This window comes from Trachypithecus francoisi, unplaced genomic scaffold (genome assembly GCF_009764315.1).
Source record: "Trachypithecus francoisi isolate TF-2019V2 unplaced genomic scaffold, Tfra_2.0 Lachesis_group18, whole genome shotgun sequence".
NCBI classification, from domain to species: Eukaryota; Metazoa; Chordata; class Mammalia; order Primates; family Cercopithecidae; genus Trachypithecus; species Trachypithecus francoisi.
The window spans coordinates 16,659,430-16,675,088 of record NW_022681463.1 but is presented as its reverse complement, the minus strand read 5'-3'; the positions used below and the strand labels follow the sequence as shown (position 1 = coordinate 16,675,088).

General features: G+C 43.3%; 1 pseudogene; it reads right to left on the bottom strand.

Annotated features, from left to right (window-relative positions):
* Positions 1 to 12,965: 12,965 nt before the first annotated feature.
* Positions 12,966 to 13,397, bottom strand: LOC117063702 (annotated as a pseudogene).
* Positions 13,398 to 15,659: the final 2,262 nt, after the last annotated feature.

Genomic DNA, 15,659 nt, shown 5'->3' with positions numbered 1-15,659 from the left:
AGATTAGCATAGTTATGACCAAAAATATAAAGTAGACATTGCTATCTTTTTTTTTTTTTTTTTTTTGAGACGGAGTCTCGCTCTGTCGCCCAGGCTGGAGTGCAGTGGCCGGATCTCAGCTCACTGCAAGCTCCGCCTCCCGGGTTCACGCCATTCTCCTGCCTCAGCCTCCCGAGTAGCTGGGACTACAGGCGCCGCCACCTCACCCAGCTAGTTTTTTGTATTTTTTAGTAGAGACGGGGTTTCACCGTGTTAGCCAGGATGGTCTCGATCTCCTGACCTCGTGATCCGCCCGTCTCGGCCTCGCAAAGTGCTGGGATTACAGGCTTGAGCCACCGCGCCTGGCCCGACATTGCTATCTTATCTTCAGTCCTTGCCTTTAATAGGCTAATGAATACAAATTAAACCACAGGTGAGCGTTACTTCGTTCTGAGACAGTGAAGAAATTTCCCCAGTATTTAAATATATTAATATAACCAGTTGTATAAATCTAAATATAAAACTGACCTCCAAGATACTTTGAGACAACATTTACCATCTTTGGGAAAAGTTGGACATTACTAGTGAAGTCCAATCATATCTTTAGAAGGGGAAAATGGTAATAGTATTTACTGAATTGGAATTACTATCAAAATTCAAAAGAGCTGATCATATTCATTTAGCTATAAGCCAGTCTTATTTAAATCAGGACTGTTCAACCAAAATATCCTGTCAGTCATTCATGATCTGAATTCTGGTGTATGAGATCAAATTATGGTAACACATTTGAAAACTCATGAGACATTTCTGTTTTGTAATAAATAAGGCAGTGGCCAATTATTATCCATTAGCAGCTTTTTTGAGATGAGCTATCAAGTCTGCCCTTTCTGACCTCTCAATGTCAGCCAAGATGATTTCTGTCCCAGGGATGTACTTCTTGGGAGTCTCCTAAGACCCCATCGGTGTCTCCTCTCCCCAGGTGACGCCTTTGTTCTTACTGGCCTCTGTGCGAGAGGATCCAGCTGCCTGACTTGTCTTCTGCCCAAAGAGACCATGGGGATTTGGCCCAGTTATGTGCTTGCTTCCATTTTCCATGGTGTGGCAAGGGGTGAATTTTGTTTTGTTTTGTTTTCTTGTTTTTAGGATGGAGTCTCTCTCTGTTGCCTAGGCTGGAGTGCAATGGCGCAATCTCGACTCACTGCAACCTCCACCTCCCAGGTTCAAGCAATTCTCCTGCCTCAGCTTCCTGAGTAGCTGGGATTACAGGCATATGCCACCATGCCAGCTAATTTTTGTATTTTTAGTAGAGACGGGGTTTCACCATGTTGGCCAGGCTGATCTCGATCTCCTGACAGGTGATCTGTCTTCCCCAGCCTCCCAAAGTGCTGGGATTACAAAGTCTTCTTATCTTTTTTTTTTTTTTTTTTTTGAGACGGAGTCTCGCTCTGTCGCCCGGGCTGGAGTGCAGTGGCCGGATCTCAGCTCACTGCAAGCTCCGCCTTCCGGGTTCACGACATTCTCCTGCCTCAGCCTCCCGAGTACCTGGGACTATAGGCGCCCGCCACGTCGCCCTGCTAGTTTTTTGTATTTTTTAGTAGAGACGGGGTTTCACAGTGTTAGCCAGGATGGTCTCGATCTCCTGACCTCGTGATCCGCCCGTCTCGGCCTCCCAAAGTGCTGGGATTACAGGCTTGAGCCACCGCGCCCGGCCACAAAGTCTTCTTATCTTTCTCCACACCACCCCTATTTAATACTCTTCTTTTGTTGCTCCCATTACAAAGGTTACTGCTCAGAAGCCAGATGACCCTCTCACTTCACGTCCACATTTTCAAGTTTTAGATCAGGTTGCTTTGTAAACTTTTCTTTAGATGTAGTATATTTTCTAAATCCCTTATCATAGATTAAACATCTAAAGTAGAGGATTCCATTGTATAATTTTTTTTTTTTTTTGAGACAGCTTCTTGCTCTGTCACCCTGGCTGGAGTGCAGTGGCACGATCTTGGCTCACTGCAACCTCCGCCTGCCAGGTTCAAGTGATTCTCCTGCCTCAGCCTCCTGAGTAGCTGGGATTACAGGTATCTGACACCACACCTGGCTAATTTTTGTATTTTTAGTAGAGATGGGGTTTCACCATATTGGCCAGGCTGGTCTCAAACTCCTGACTTCAGGTGATCCACCCTCCTCAGCCTCCCAAAGTGCTAGGATTACAGGTGTGAACCACTGCACTCAGCCTCTTTTTCTTTTTTTTGAGATGGAGTCTCGCTCTGTCACCCAGGCTGGAGTGCAGTGGGGCAATCTTGGCTAACTGCAACCTCTGCCTCCTGGGTTCTACTAATCCTCCTACGTTAGCCTCCGAGTAGCTGGGATTACAGTCACGTGTCACTGTGCCTGGCTAATTTTTGTATTTTTAGTAGAGATGAGTTTTTGCCATGTTAACCAGGCTGGTCTCGAACTCCTGACCTCAAGTGATATGCCTACCTTGGCCTTCCAAAGTGCTGGGAGTAGAGGCATGAGCGACCACGCTCGGCCCTGAGTGACATTCTTGAGGACTGTGTCTCAGGCTTCTCTTTCTGGTTCTCCATGCACTGCCAGGCTCACATGCCTGCTGTTTGTAGGTAGATGTCTCTCGCCGACCTCTTTGCAGGTCCGGACTGTAACATCCAACTGCCCATGACCCACTTCCCCCGAGTCTCACAGGCACTCAGATGCTCTGTGGCCTCATGATCTCGTGATCTCATGGCTGAACTCATGATCTTTCCCACAATCGTGGCCTCTTGCTGGTTTTTTTTTTTTTTTTTTTTTTTTTTTTTTGAGACAGAGTCTTGCCTGTGGCCCAGGCTGGAGTGCAGTGGCGTGTGATCTGGGCTCACTGCAAGCTCCACTGCCCGGGTTCACGCCATTCTCCTGCCTCAGCTTCCTGAGTAGCTGGGACTACAGGCGCCTTCCACCGCGCCCGGCTAATTTTTGTATTTTTAGTAGAGACGGGATTTCACTGTGTTAGCCAGGATGGTCTCGATCTCCTGACCTCGTGATCCGTCCGCCTTGGTCTCCCAAGGTGCTGGGATTCCAGGTGTGAGCCACCACGCCTGGCCGCTTCTTGCTGTTTTGTTGTTGTCTCAGTAAATGGTGTTCGTGACACTCACTGGGCTGCTCCACCTGAAATTTGGGAGTCGTCCTTGCCTCTTCTTCCTGCTTGCCTCAGCGTTCCATCAGACACTCACCAAGCCCTCGGAGGCTCCTGCCAGTCTCTCCCCCATCCCTTCACCTGAGTTAGGGCCACCTGCGACTCCCCTCCAGATTCCCACAGCAGCCTCCTAATGAGGTCCCCGCCCCCCATCTTGTCTTCTTCCAACGCACTTTCTACACAGTGTTCACGGTGATCTTTCCAGGATGCAAATTTGATCAACATCCCACCCCTACCTCCACCCAAAACCCTCAAAACTTGCCCTCAGAATAACACTCAAACTTCCTAAAATGCTCCACAGTCAGGTGGCCAAATCAGCAAACTGGAGTTTGTTGGGAAGATAATCCTTTAAGACTGGGTGGGTTTCCAGTTGTCCGCCTCCTGTGTGCCCAGGGGGATTTTGCCTTTGCCTCTCAGCAGCTTCCTGTCTCTCCATCCTCCCAGGCAAGTCCAAGCTTTGGGGCTCAGTGGTACAGAAGCCCAGCAGGAAAGGAGGCAGTAGGAAGCTCTGAGAGGCTTTGCTTTTTTCCTTTGTCTATTTCTTCTTTTTCAATTATTTTTGTTAAACTTAGAGATAGCATCTCATTTTATTGCCCAGGGTGGAGTGTAGTGGTGTGATCAAAGCTCACTGCAGCCTGGATCCTCCTGCCTCAGCCTCCCAAGTACCTAAGACTACAGGCATGTGCCACCACACCTGGCTAATTTTTTAAAAAATATTTTGTAGAGACCAGGTTTCGCCATGTTGCCCAGGCTGGTCTTGAACTCCTGGCTTTAAGTGATGCTCCTGCCTCGGCCTCCCAAAGTGTTGGGATTATAGCATGAGCCACCACATTCAGCCTCCTTTGTCTATTTATTTATTTATTTATTTACTTACTTATTTTGAGACGGAGTCTCGCTTTGTCACCCAGGCTGGAGTGCAGTGGCCGGATCTCAGCTCACTGCAAGCTCCGCCTCCCAGGTTCACGCCATTCTCCTGCCTCAGCCTCCCGAGTAGCTGGGACTACAGGCGCCCGCCACCTCACCCGGCTAGTTTTTTGTATTTTAGTAGAGACGGGGTTTCACCGTGTTAGCCAGAATGGTCTCGATCTCCTGACCTCGTGATCTGCCCGTCTCGGCCTCCCAAAGTGCTGGGATTACAGGTTTGAGCCACCGCGCCCGGCCTGTCTATTTATTAATACAACATTGTCAGCACACAGCCCTGCTCTCTGCTGCAAAGTCTTTCCTTGTTTTCCTTAACACTTGCAATCACCTTGTGAGGTAGGTTTTGTTCTTACTGCCATTTTGCAGTTGAGAAAACAGACTCAGAGAACTTAAAAGACTTGCCCAAACTCCGTAGTCAGCAGGAAGCAGACCTAAATTCAAGGCCACATCCAAAACAACGGATGTCTTCCACTCTCTCATGCTGCTTCTCATACCCTCTCTGCTCCTTTTGCATTAGATTTCACCAATGCCACTTCCTTCTGCATTTTCACTTCTTTTGTGCAAGGGAAGTGTTTCTTCTGGCTTCCTGTCTCAGCTCTGCCAGGGAGCCCTTCTGCTCATTCTATTGCCTTCCACAGAGCTGATGAATGAGCTATCACTGAAAATGGATCTTCTTATTTGAAAATATAATTGTTAATTTAATTTTTTGAACATGTAATTTGTATCAATGGCTCAAAAATTAAACATAGAGGGAAAATATTTCTGCTATTATCTCCCATCTTTTTGTTTCCATTGTCTTCCCATCAATCATCACTTCCATTATTTTCTTATTTGTTCAGAGCTTCTGCATGTGGTACAAGTACCAATATCTATTCTGTTACCTCTTACCTTATTTATTTATTTATTTATTTAGACAGAGTCTTGCTCTGTTGCCCAGGCTGGAGTGCAGTGACACCATTTTGGCTCACTGCAACCTCCACCTCCGGAGTTCAGGCCATTCTCCTGCCTCCGCCTCCCAAGTAGCTGGGATTACAGGCACACACCACCACACCTGGCTAATTTTGTATTTTAGTAGAGATGGGATTTCACCATGTTGGCCAGGCTGGTCTCAAACTCCTGACCTCAGGTGAACCACCTGCCCACCTCGGCCTCCCAAAGTGCTCGGATTACAGGTGTGAGCTACCACGCCTGGCCATCCCTTACCTTTTATACAGAATTTTGCATACTACACACTCTTTCACACTTTGCTTTTTTCATTTAACAATAATATGTATTAGAACTCATCTAGTATCAGGGCATAGAAAGTTATCTGATTCTTTATTATAGCTGCAGAACAGTTCACTGAATGGATATATTCCATGATTTATCTAGTTAGCTCCCTAGTGATGGAATTTGACTAGTTTCCATTCCTTGGATAGTACAGAAAATGATGCAAGGAATAACCCTGAGTATACTCCATTTTGTACACATAGAGTAAGTATGCCTTGTCAAAGGAAATACTGGATAGATTTGCCAAATATCTGTCATTTATCTAATATCATATATTGTCTAATATCCATTCCCTGAGTGAGAGTGCCTGGCCAACAGTTTGCATTGTCAAACTTGGGAATTTTTACCAATCTTATACATAAACATTGGTATCTTACTGTGGTTTTAATATGTATTTTGTTTATGTGTAATGGGAAGCATGTCTTCATATTTTAAAGCAATTTGTATTTTTTTTAATGTTAGCTGTTCGTGTTCTGCTCTTTCAGGGGTGGTGTTCTGGCCTTGTTGACCCTTAGAGATTTTTGTGTATTAGGGAGAGCAGTAGTTTGTTTGTGATATAAATCATATAAATGTTTTGTCATTTGTTTTCTGACTTTGCCTATAATGCTTTGTGCTATGCAAAAAGTGACTTCATTTTTTTAAATTAACATACAGTAAAACTGAGTTTTTTGATGTGGAGTTCTAGGAATTTTAACACATGTATAGACTGTGTAACCACCACTGCAATCAGCAGACAGAACTGTTCCATCATCCCAAAACTTCTCAGTATTATCTCTTTCCCTCCACTCCTCCAAAGACTACTAATATGTTCTCATTCACTCTAGTTTTTTCTTTTCAAGAATATCTTATAAATGGAATTATAAATCTGGAGCCTTTGAGACTGGCTTGTCCCACTTAGCAAGCATAATGTCTTGAGATTCGCCTGATGTGTTACTGCACTGATTGCGTGTTCCTTTCGATTACTGAGTAGTACACCATTATATGGATGTACCACGGCTGCTTGTCCATTCACCCGTTGAAGGACACTTTGATAGTTTCCAGTTCTTGGCAATTGTGAATAGAGATATATAAGCATCTGTGATGGCCGGGTGCAGTGGCTCATGCCTGAATTCCCTGGACTTTGGGAAGCCGAGGCAGGCGGATCACTTGAGGTCAGGAGTTCGAGACCAGCCTGGCCAACATAGTGAAACCCCAGCTCTACTAAAAACACACACACACAAATTAGCCAGGCTTGGTGTGCACCTGTACTCCCAGCTACTCAGAGGCTGAGGAAGGAGAATCGCTTGAACCCAGAAGGTGAAGTTTGCAGTGAGCTGAAATTGCACCACTGTGCTCCAGCCTGGGCAACAGAACAAGACTCTGCCTCCAAAAGAAAAAAAAGAAAGAAAAAGAAAAAGGAAAAGCATCTCTGTACAGGTTTTTGAATAAACATATGGTGAATACCCAGGAGCGGAATTCCTGGGTTGTATATTTGACTTTATAAGAAGTGGCAAGTTGTTCTCCAGAGTGGCTGTCTCATTTTGCATTCCCACCATGAAAATATGAGCATTCTAGTTGCTTCTCATCTTCACCAGCAATTGGTGACAGTATTTTTTATTTCAGCCATTTTAATAGATGTGTAACCGTGTCTCATTGTGGCTTCAATTTACATTTCCCTAAAAATGGCTGTGATATTGAACATTTTCATGTGATTATTTTCTTATGTTCTTTTTGGTGAAATATCTGCTCAAGTCTTACCCATTTTTAAATTGGGCTACTTGTGTTTTTTTGCTGTTCAGTGTAGAGTTCTTTGTATATTCTAAACCCAAGTCCTTTGTTGGATACATGATTTGAAAACATTTTGTCCCAGTGTGTAGTGTAGGTTCCATTCTCTTGACAGTCTTTGCAGAAACAAATTTTTATCTGCATGATACAAAATCGTATAATTTTGATGATGTTTAATCATTTTTTCTTTTTTACTTTTTTTTTTTCTGAGATGGAGTCTCTCTCTGTCGCCCAGGCTTGAGTGCAGTGGCCCAGGCTGGAGTGCAGTGGCGCGATCTCGGCTCACTGCAAGCTCCGCCTCCCGGGTTCATGACATTCTCCTGCCTCAGCCTCCCGAGTAGCTGGGACCACCGCGCCCGGCTAATTTTTTGTATTTTTAGTAGAGACGGGGTTTCACCGTGTTAGCCAGGATGGTCTCGATCTCCTGACCTTGTGATCCACCCGCCTCAGCCTCTCAAAGTGCTGGGATTACAGGCGTGAGCCACTGCGCCCGGCCATTTTTTCTTTTATTGATTATGCATTTGGCATTCTGCCTGAGAACTCTTTGCTTAACTCGAGTTCATGAATACTTTATTTTATGATTTCATCTGAAAGATAGTCTTTCATTTTACATCGAGATCTAAGATATATTTTGAGTTAATTTTTACATAAGCTGTGAGATTTGGGGCTCATTTTTGTGTGTGTGCATATGTTCAGTTGCTCAAACACCATTTATTAAAAAGACTATGCTTTCTCCACTGAATTGCCTTTGCATTTTACTCAAAATTGGTCATATTTGGCCCGATTTTTAGGCTCTCTATCCTGTTGCAGTGATCAATGTGTCTAGCCCTTGCCATACCACACTGTCTTGCTTACTTTAGCTTTATAAACATTTAAAAATTTAGTAGTATGATCCCTCTGAATATATTTCTTTCTTTCAAAATAGTTTTGACTATTCTAGTTCCTTTGACTATTCTAGTTGCTTTGCCTTATCAAATAAACTTTAGAATCAGCTCGTCTATATCTACAAAAGTCCCTACTGGGATTTTTTTTTTTTTTTTTTTTTTTTTTTTTTTTTAGTATGCCTTATATCTGTGCATTCCTTTTGGGAGAATTGCCATATTTACTATGTTGAGTTTCTTAATCTATGTTTTTGAGACAGGAGCTCACTCTGTTGCCCAGGCTGGAATGCAGTGGCACAATCACAGCTTGGCGGCCGCAACCTGCCAGGCTCAGGTGATCCCCCTGACTAGCTTGAATCTCTTAATCTATGAACACAGTCTATCTCTTCATTAATTTATGTCTCTTTAACTGTTTTCAGTGTTCAAGTTTTATAGCTTTCAGTATTCAGATTCTACACGTATTTTGTTAGGTTCATACCTAATCATTCATTTTTGAGTGAGCGATTATAAATAATGTATGTGTATATATATTTAAATCCTTCAATATACTTTGTACTGCTAGTACATAGAAATACAATTGATTTTCATGTTGACCTTGTATTCTGCAACCTACTAAGCACAATTATCTTATCTCAGACACGTTTTGTTGATTCCTTGGGATTTTCTATGTAGCCAATCATTTTGTCTGTATAAGAAAACCATTTGGATCCCTTCCTAATGTATACGTGCTTATTTCTAGGTCTTGCCTTACTGTGCCGGCTAGGACTTCCAGCATGAAGGCAAAGAAGATGCCAACACTTTTGTAGTTTTTGTTTTTACTTTTCAAGGTTGCATTTATCAAGCTTTTCTCTCTCTCTTTTTTTTTTTTGAAATGGAGTCTCACTCTGTCACCCAGGCTGGAATGCGGTGGTGTGATCTCACCTCACTGCAACCTCCGCCTCCCGGGTTCAAGCAATTCTCCTGCCTCAGCCTCTCGAGTAGCCACGATTACAGGTGTGTGCCATGATGCCTGGCTAATTTTTGTATTTTTAGTAGAGATGAGGTTTCACCATGTTGTCCAGTCTGGTCTCAAACTCTTGACCTCAAGTGATCCACCCACCTCGGCCTCCCAAAGTGCTGGGATTACAGGTGTGAGACACCATGCCTGGCCAATCAATCTTTCTTTTGAACTTTTATTTTGGGTTTGGGGGTACATATGTAGGTTTGTTACCTAGGTAAACTTGTGTTATGGGGGTTTGATGCACAGATTGTCTCATCACCCAGGCCCTAAGCCTAGTATCCAATAGTTATTTTTTCTGATGGTCTCCCTCCTCTCACCCTCCACCCTCACAGAGGACCCAGTGTGTGCTGTTCCCTTCTTTTTGTCTATGTGTTCTCATCATTTAGCTCTCACTTATAAGTGAGAACATGCAGTATTTGGTTTTCTGTTCCTGTTAAAGATAATGTATCATTAAGAAATGACTGATGCATTATCCTTACATTTTTTACTTTGAGTAATGATTAAAATTGCTTTCCCACTGAAAGTTATTTTCTAACTTTCCTTATTCTGTTTTTTGGAAAAATGATGGGCCAGCACAGTGGCTCATGCCTGTAATCCCAGCACTTTGGGTGGCTGAGGCAGGCAGATCATGAGGTCAGGAGATTGAGACCATCCTGGCCAACATGGTGAAACATCATCTCTAATAAAAATACAAAAATAGGCCGGGCGCGGTGGCTCAAGCCTGTAATCCCAGCACTTTGGGAGGCCGAGACGGGCGGATCACAAGGTCAGGAGATCGAGACCATCCTGGCTAACACAGTGAAACCCCGTCTCTACTAAAAACACAAAAAAAAAAAAAACTAGCCGGGCGAGGTGGCGGGCGCCTGTAGTCCCAGCTACTCGGCAGGCTGAGGCAGGAGAATGGAGGGAACCCGGGAGGCGGAGCTTGCAGTGAGCTGAGATCTGGCCACTGCACTCCAGCCCGGGCGACAGAACGAGACTCCGTCTCAAAAAAAAAAAAAAAAAAAATACAAAAATAAGCTGAGTGTGGTGGTGTGTGCCTGTAGTCCCAGCTACTTGGGAGGCTGAGGGAGGAGAATCATTTGAACCCAGGAGGCAGAAGTTTCAGTGAGCCAAGATTCTACCACTGTAGTACAGCCTGGAGACAGAGCAAGACTCTATCTCAAAAAAAAAAAAAAAAAAAAAAAAGATGTTAGAGCAGTTACACTGGTGAGGCCTGGATGAGGGAGAAGGAGAGACCTAGTCATGTATCATTGCAGTCTATGTATTTCTTTTCATGGTGTCTGAGAAATGCTATATGAGAACTTGAGTTATTTTGAAATTAATGTTTTAATTACTGAACTCCATTCTTTAATCGCATTCTACTCACACTGGGTGATGTGAGTGAAAGCTCTACGGGGGTCATATTACCTCAAGGATACAAAAGATATCCACACTCATTTTTTTTCTTGAGATGGAGTCTTGCTCTGTCTCCCAGGCTGGAGTGTAGTGGTGCGATCTCAGCTCACTGCAATCTCCATTTCCCAGGTGCAAGGGATTCTCCTGCCTCAGCCTCCTAAGTAGCTGGGATTACAGGTACCCGCCACCACACCCAACTAATTTTTGTATTTTCAGTAGCGAGGGGGTTTTGCCGTGTTGGCCAGGCTGGTCTCAGACTCCAGACCTCAAGTGAGCCACGTGCCTCAGCCTCCCAAAGTGCTGGGATTACAGGTATGAACCACTGCACCTGGCCCACATTCAATTTTAACAAGAGTGTGTTTACTAATGTGAAGTGAGGCTTAAAATTCAAGTGTCCTGAAAATTTTAAGTATGATTTCAAGAACAACTAGTAAACATAAAAAATCATGTTCAATCTTATAAGACATCATAAAAATGAAATTAAAGTTCAAATGTGACACTATTATATACTCAACACAATGGCTAAATGGAAAAAGACAAATAAATACTGAGTATTAGTCAGGATATGAAAAAACCAGAATGTTTACGCCCTACCATTGTGAATATAAATTGGTACAATCAATGTGAAAATTAGTGATATCTACCTAATGCTACTATACATATCCCATGACTTGCCAATTACAGACTTAAGTAGATGTTCAAGATAAATGCACAGCTATGTTTGACAAAAGATATACACAAAAATATTCAGAGCAGCACTATGAGACTAGTCCGAATTGGAAGCTACTTAACTCTCCATCAACAGTGGAATGGGCCAGGTGTGGTGGTCCACGCTCATAATCCCAGCACTTTGGGAGGCTGAGGCTGGAGGGTTGCTTGAATCCAGAAGTTTGATACCAGCCTGGGCAACATAGGGAGCCCTGGTCTTTACAAAAACATTTAAAAAATTGGCCAGGCATAGCGATGTATTCCTGTTGTCCCAGCTACTCAGGAGACTGAGGCAGGAGGACTGCTTAAGCCCAGTGTGAGGTTACAGTGAGCTGTGATCACACCACTGCACTCAAGCCAGGGCAACAGAGTGATACCCTATCTCAAAAAAAACACCACACACACACACACACACACACACACACACCAGTAGAATGGACAAAGAAATTATGGCATAGTCACATTGCTGTATACAAAACTATATCCACCAAGAATAAAGGCCAGGTGCAGTGCCTCACACTTGAATCCCAGCCCTTTGGGAGGCTAAGGTGGAAGGATGGCTTGAGGCCAGGAATTTGAACCAGCTTGCTTAACACAGTCAGATTCTGACTCTGGAAAAGATTAAAAAAAAAAAAAAATAGGCTGGGCACAGTGGCTCATGCCTGTAATCCCAGCACTTTGGGAGACCAAGGCAGGCAAATCACCTGAAGTCGAGAGTTCGAGACCAGCCTAGCCAACATGGTTAAACTCTGTCTCTATTAAAAAAAAAAAAAAAAGTTAGCTAGACACAGTGGTGGGCACCTGTAATCCCAGCTACTTGGGAGACTGAGGCATGAATCTGGGAGACAGAGGTTTCAGTGAGCCAAGATCGTGCCACTGCACTCCAGCCTGGGCAACAGAGCAAGACTCCATCTCAAAAAAAAAAAAAAAATTAGGTGAGTTTAATGGCACATGCCTGTAGCTCCAGCTACTTGGGAGGCTGAGAAAGGAGGACTGCTTGAGCCCAGGAGTTTGAGGTTGCAGTGAGCCACGATCACACCACTGTACTCCAGCCTGGGCAACAGAGCAAGACACTATCTCAAAACAACAACAACAACAATAAAAAAAAAAAAAAAAAAAACACGAATTAACAACCTGTAACTACATACAATGCTGTGGGTGAATCTCACAAGCGTACAAGCATAATGTCAAGTGAAAGAATCTAGACACAGAATAATGCATACTGTGTGAGTCCATTTACATAAAGTTCAAAAATAAGCAAAACTGATCTATGGGGTTAGGAATTAAGATAGCAGATGCCCAAAGGGGTGTAAGAGCAAAAGGAGGCATGAGAGAGCTTCTGATAACACTTGGTTTCTTGATATGAGTCCCATTACATGGGTGTGTTCAATTTGTGAAAATTTACCAATTTTACTATTATTATTTGTGCACTTTTCTGTGTATATTTTACACAAGTTTTAAAAATAAATGTTTTTATTTAGTAATCATGATTGTTAATTGGTGGAATAAGATACAACTGGTCTCAAAATTCAGCCACATAATGCATTATTATTATTATTATTATTATTATTATTATTATTTGAGACAGAGTATCACCTGTCACCCAGGCTGGAGTGCAGTGGTGTAATCTCGGCTCACTGAAACCTCCACTTCCAGGGTTCAAGTGTTTCTCCTGCCTCAGCCTCCCAAGTAGCTGGGACCACAGGCACGTACCACCATGCCCGGCTAATTTGTGTATTTTTAGTAGAGACGAGGTTTCACCATGTTGACCAGACTGGTCTCGAACTCCTGACCTCAAGTGATCTGCCCACCTCAGCCTCCCAAAGTGCTGGGATTACAGGTGTGAGCCACCCTGCCCAGCCTATGCAAACTCTTCATAGTTTACTTGACCATCACCATCAGTATCTGCTTCCCTGATCATTTTTTCATCAGCCTCTTAATCTGTTAACTTCTCCCCAAGGTTCGTCATCGCATGGTGAAGTTCTGCTGTGCTAGTTAACCATTGCCATCCTTATCAAACACACGGAATGCTTCTCTCATTTCTTCTTCACTGCCTGCATCTTTCATTTTTCTTGCCATCATTGTCAGAAATTCAGGGAAGCCACTGTGCCATTACTATCAGTATCTACTTCATAAATCATGTTCTGTAACTCTGCTTCTGGGGGGCTGCCTAAGAGACCTCATTTCTGTTCCCAGTTCCTTTGTCATTATACTTCCAACACCATTTTTGTCAAATAGTAAATAAAGCTTATTTGAATTCTACAATCTGCTCTTCAGTCAGTTGGTCAGCCATGCTGAAAGCGCTACCAGTTTCCAAGACGCGACTGCATGGCCACTCGGCTCGCTCGCTCCACTGGGATTCCCATCTGCTTTAAAGATCAGATAATCTCAATGCTCTTAATTCCAGACCATAGAAAGAAAGAAAACTATAGATCAACTTCACTTATGAATATCAATGCAGAACCCTTAAATTTAACTATAGCAAACAGAATCCAACAGCACATTAAAAAACAACACATTGGCCAGGCGCGGAGGCTCATACCTGTAATCCCAGCACTTTGGGAGGCTGAAGCGGGTGATGACCTGAGGTCAGGAGCTCGAGACCAGCCTGGCCAACATGGCGAACCCCTGTTTCTATTAAAAATACAAAAATTAGCCAGGCGTGGTGACTGGTGACTGTAATCTCAGCTACTTGGGAGACTGAGGCACTAGAATTGCTTGAACCTGGAGACGGAGGCTGCAGTGAGCCGAGATCGCGCTACTGCACTCCAGCCTGGGCAACAGAGAGAGACTCCATCTCAAAACAAAAACAAAAACAACAACAAAAACAAATTTGTACAAATGATGATAGCAAAGACCTTGTACAACATGTGCTAAATTTCTTTTACAAAATTATTTATTTGCCTTTTCTTTGTAACTTATCTGCAAAAGGTTTCTCTTTCTACTGTTAAAAACAAACAAACAAACAAACAAATATGTGAATAGTAATTAGGACTTAATTCTTCCATATGTTCTTCCCCTATCTCACTGTCATTGTCCTGAAACCCTATTTTAGAAAATTGAGGCCAGGAGTGGTGGCTCACACCTGTAATTCCAGCACTTTGGGAAGCCGAGGCAGGTGGATTATCTGAGGTCAGGAGTTCGAGACCAGCCTGGTCCACACGGCGAAACCCTGTCTCTACTAAAAATATAAAAATTAGCAGGGTATAGTGGCACATGCCTGTAATCCCAGCTACTCGGGAGGCTGAGACAGGAGAGTCACTGGAACCCAGGAGGCAGAGGTTACAGTGAGTTGAGATAGCTCCATTGCACTCCAGCCTGGGCAATAGATTAAGACTCTGTCTCAAAAACAAACAAACGAACACCACAAAAAAATATGTACTTAAAAGTGGCACTATCGCAAAATGGGTATATTATTCAGGTACTCGTATATTTTGAGACAGAGTCTCGTTCTGTCACCTAGGCTGGAGTGCAGTGGCATGCTCTCAGCTCACTGCAACTTCTGCCTCCCCGGTTCAAGCACTTCTCCTGCCTTAGCCTCCCAAGTAGCTGGGACTACAGGCGCCTGCCACCATGCCTGGCTAATTTATATATATATATATACACACACACACACATATGTATGTGTGTGTTTTTAAGTTCTAGGATACGTGTGCACAACGTGCAGGTTTGTTACATATGTATACATTTGCCATGTTGGTGTGCTGCACCCAGTAACTCGTCATTTACATTAGGTATATATCCTAATGCTATCCTCCTCCCCTCCCCCAACCCTACAATAGGCCCCATTGTGTGATATTCCCCCTCCTGTGTCCAAGAGTTCTCATTGTTCAATTCTCACCTGTAAGTGAGAACATGCATTGTTTGGTTTTCTGTCCTTGCGATAGTTTGCTCAGAATGATGGTTTCCAGCTTCATCCATGTCCTTACAAAGGACATGAACTCATCCTTTTTTATGGCTACATAGTATTCCATGGTGTATATGTGCCACATTTGCTTAATCCAGTCTATCATTGATGGACATTTGGGTTGTTTCCAAGTCTTTACTATTGTGAATAGTGCCTCATAAACATACATGTTCATGTGTCTTTATAGCACCATGCTTTATAATCCTTACTGGGTATATACCCAGTAATGGGATGGCTGGGTCAAATGGTACTTCTAGTTCTAGATCCTTGAGGAATCGCCACACAGTCTTCCACATTGGTTGAACTAGTTTACACTCCCACCAACAGTGTAAAAGTGTTCCTATGTCTCCACATTCTCTCAGCACCTGTTGTTTCCTGACTTTTTAACAATCACAATTCTAACTGGTGTGAGGTGGTATCTCATTGTGGTTTTGATTTGCATTTCTCTGATGACCAGTGATGATGAGCATTTTTTCATGTGTCTGTTGGCTGTATGAATGTCTTCTTTTGAGAAGTGTCTGTTCATATCCTTTGCCCACTTATTGATAGGGTTGATTTTTTCTTGTAAATTTGTTTAAGTTCTTTGTAGATTCTGGATATTAACCCTTTGTCAGATGGGTAGATTGTAAAAATTTTCTCCCATTCTGT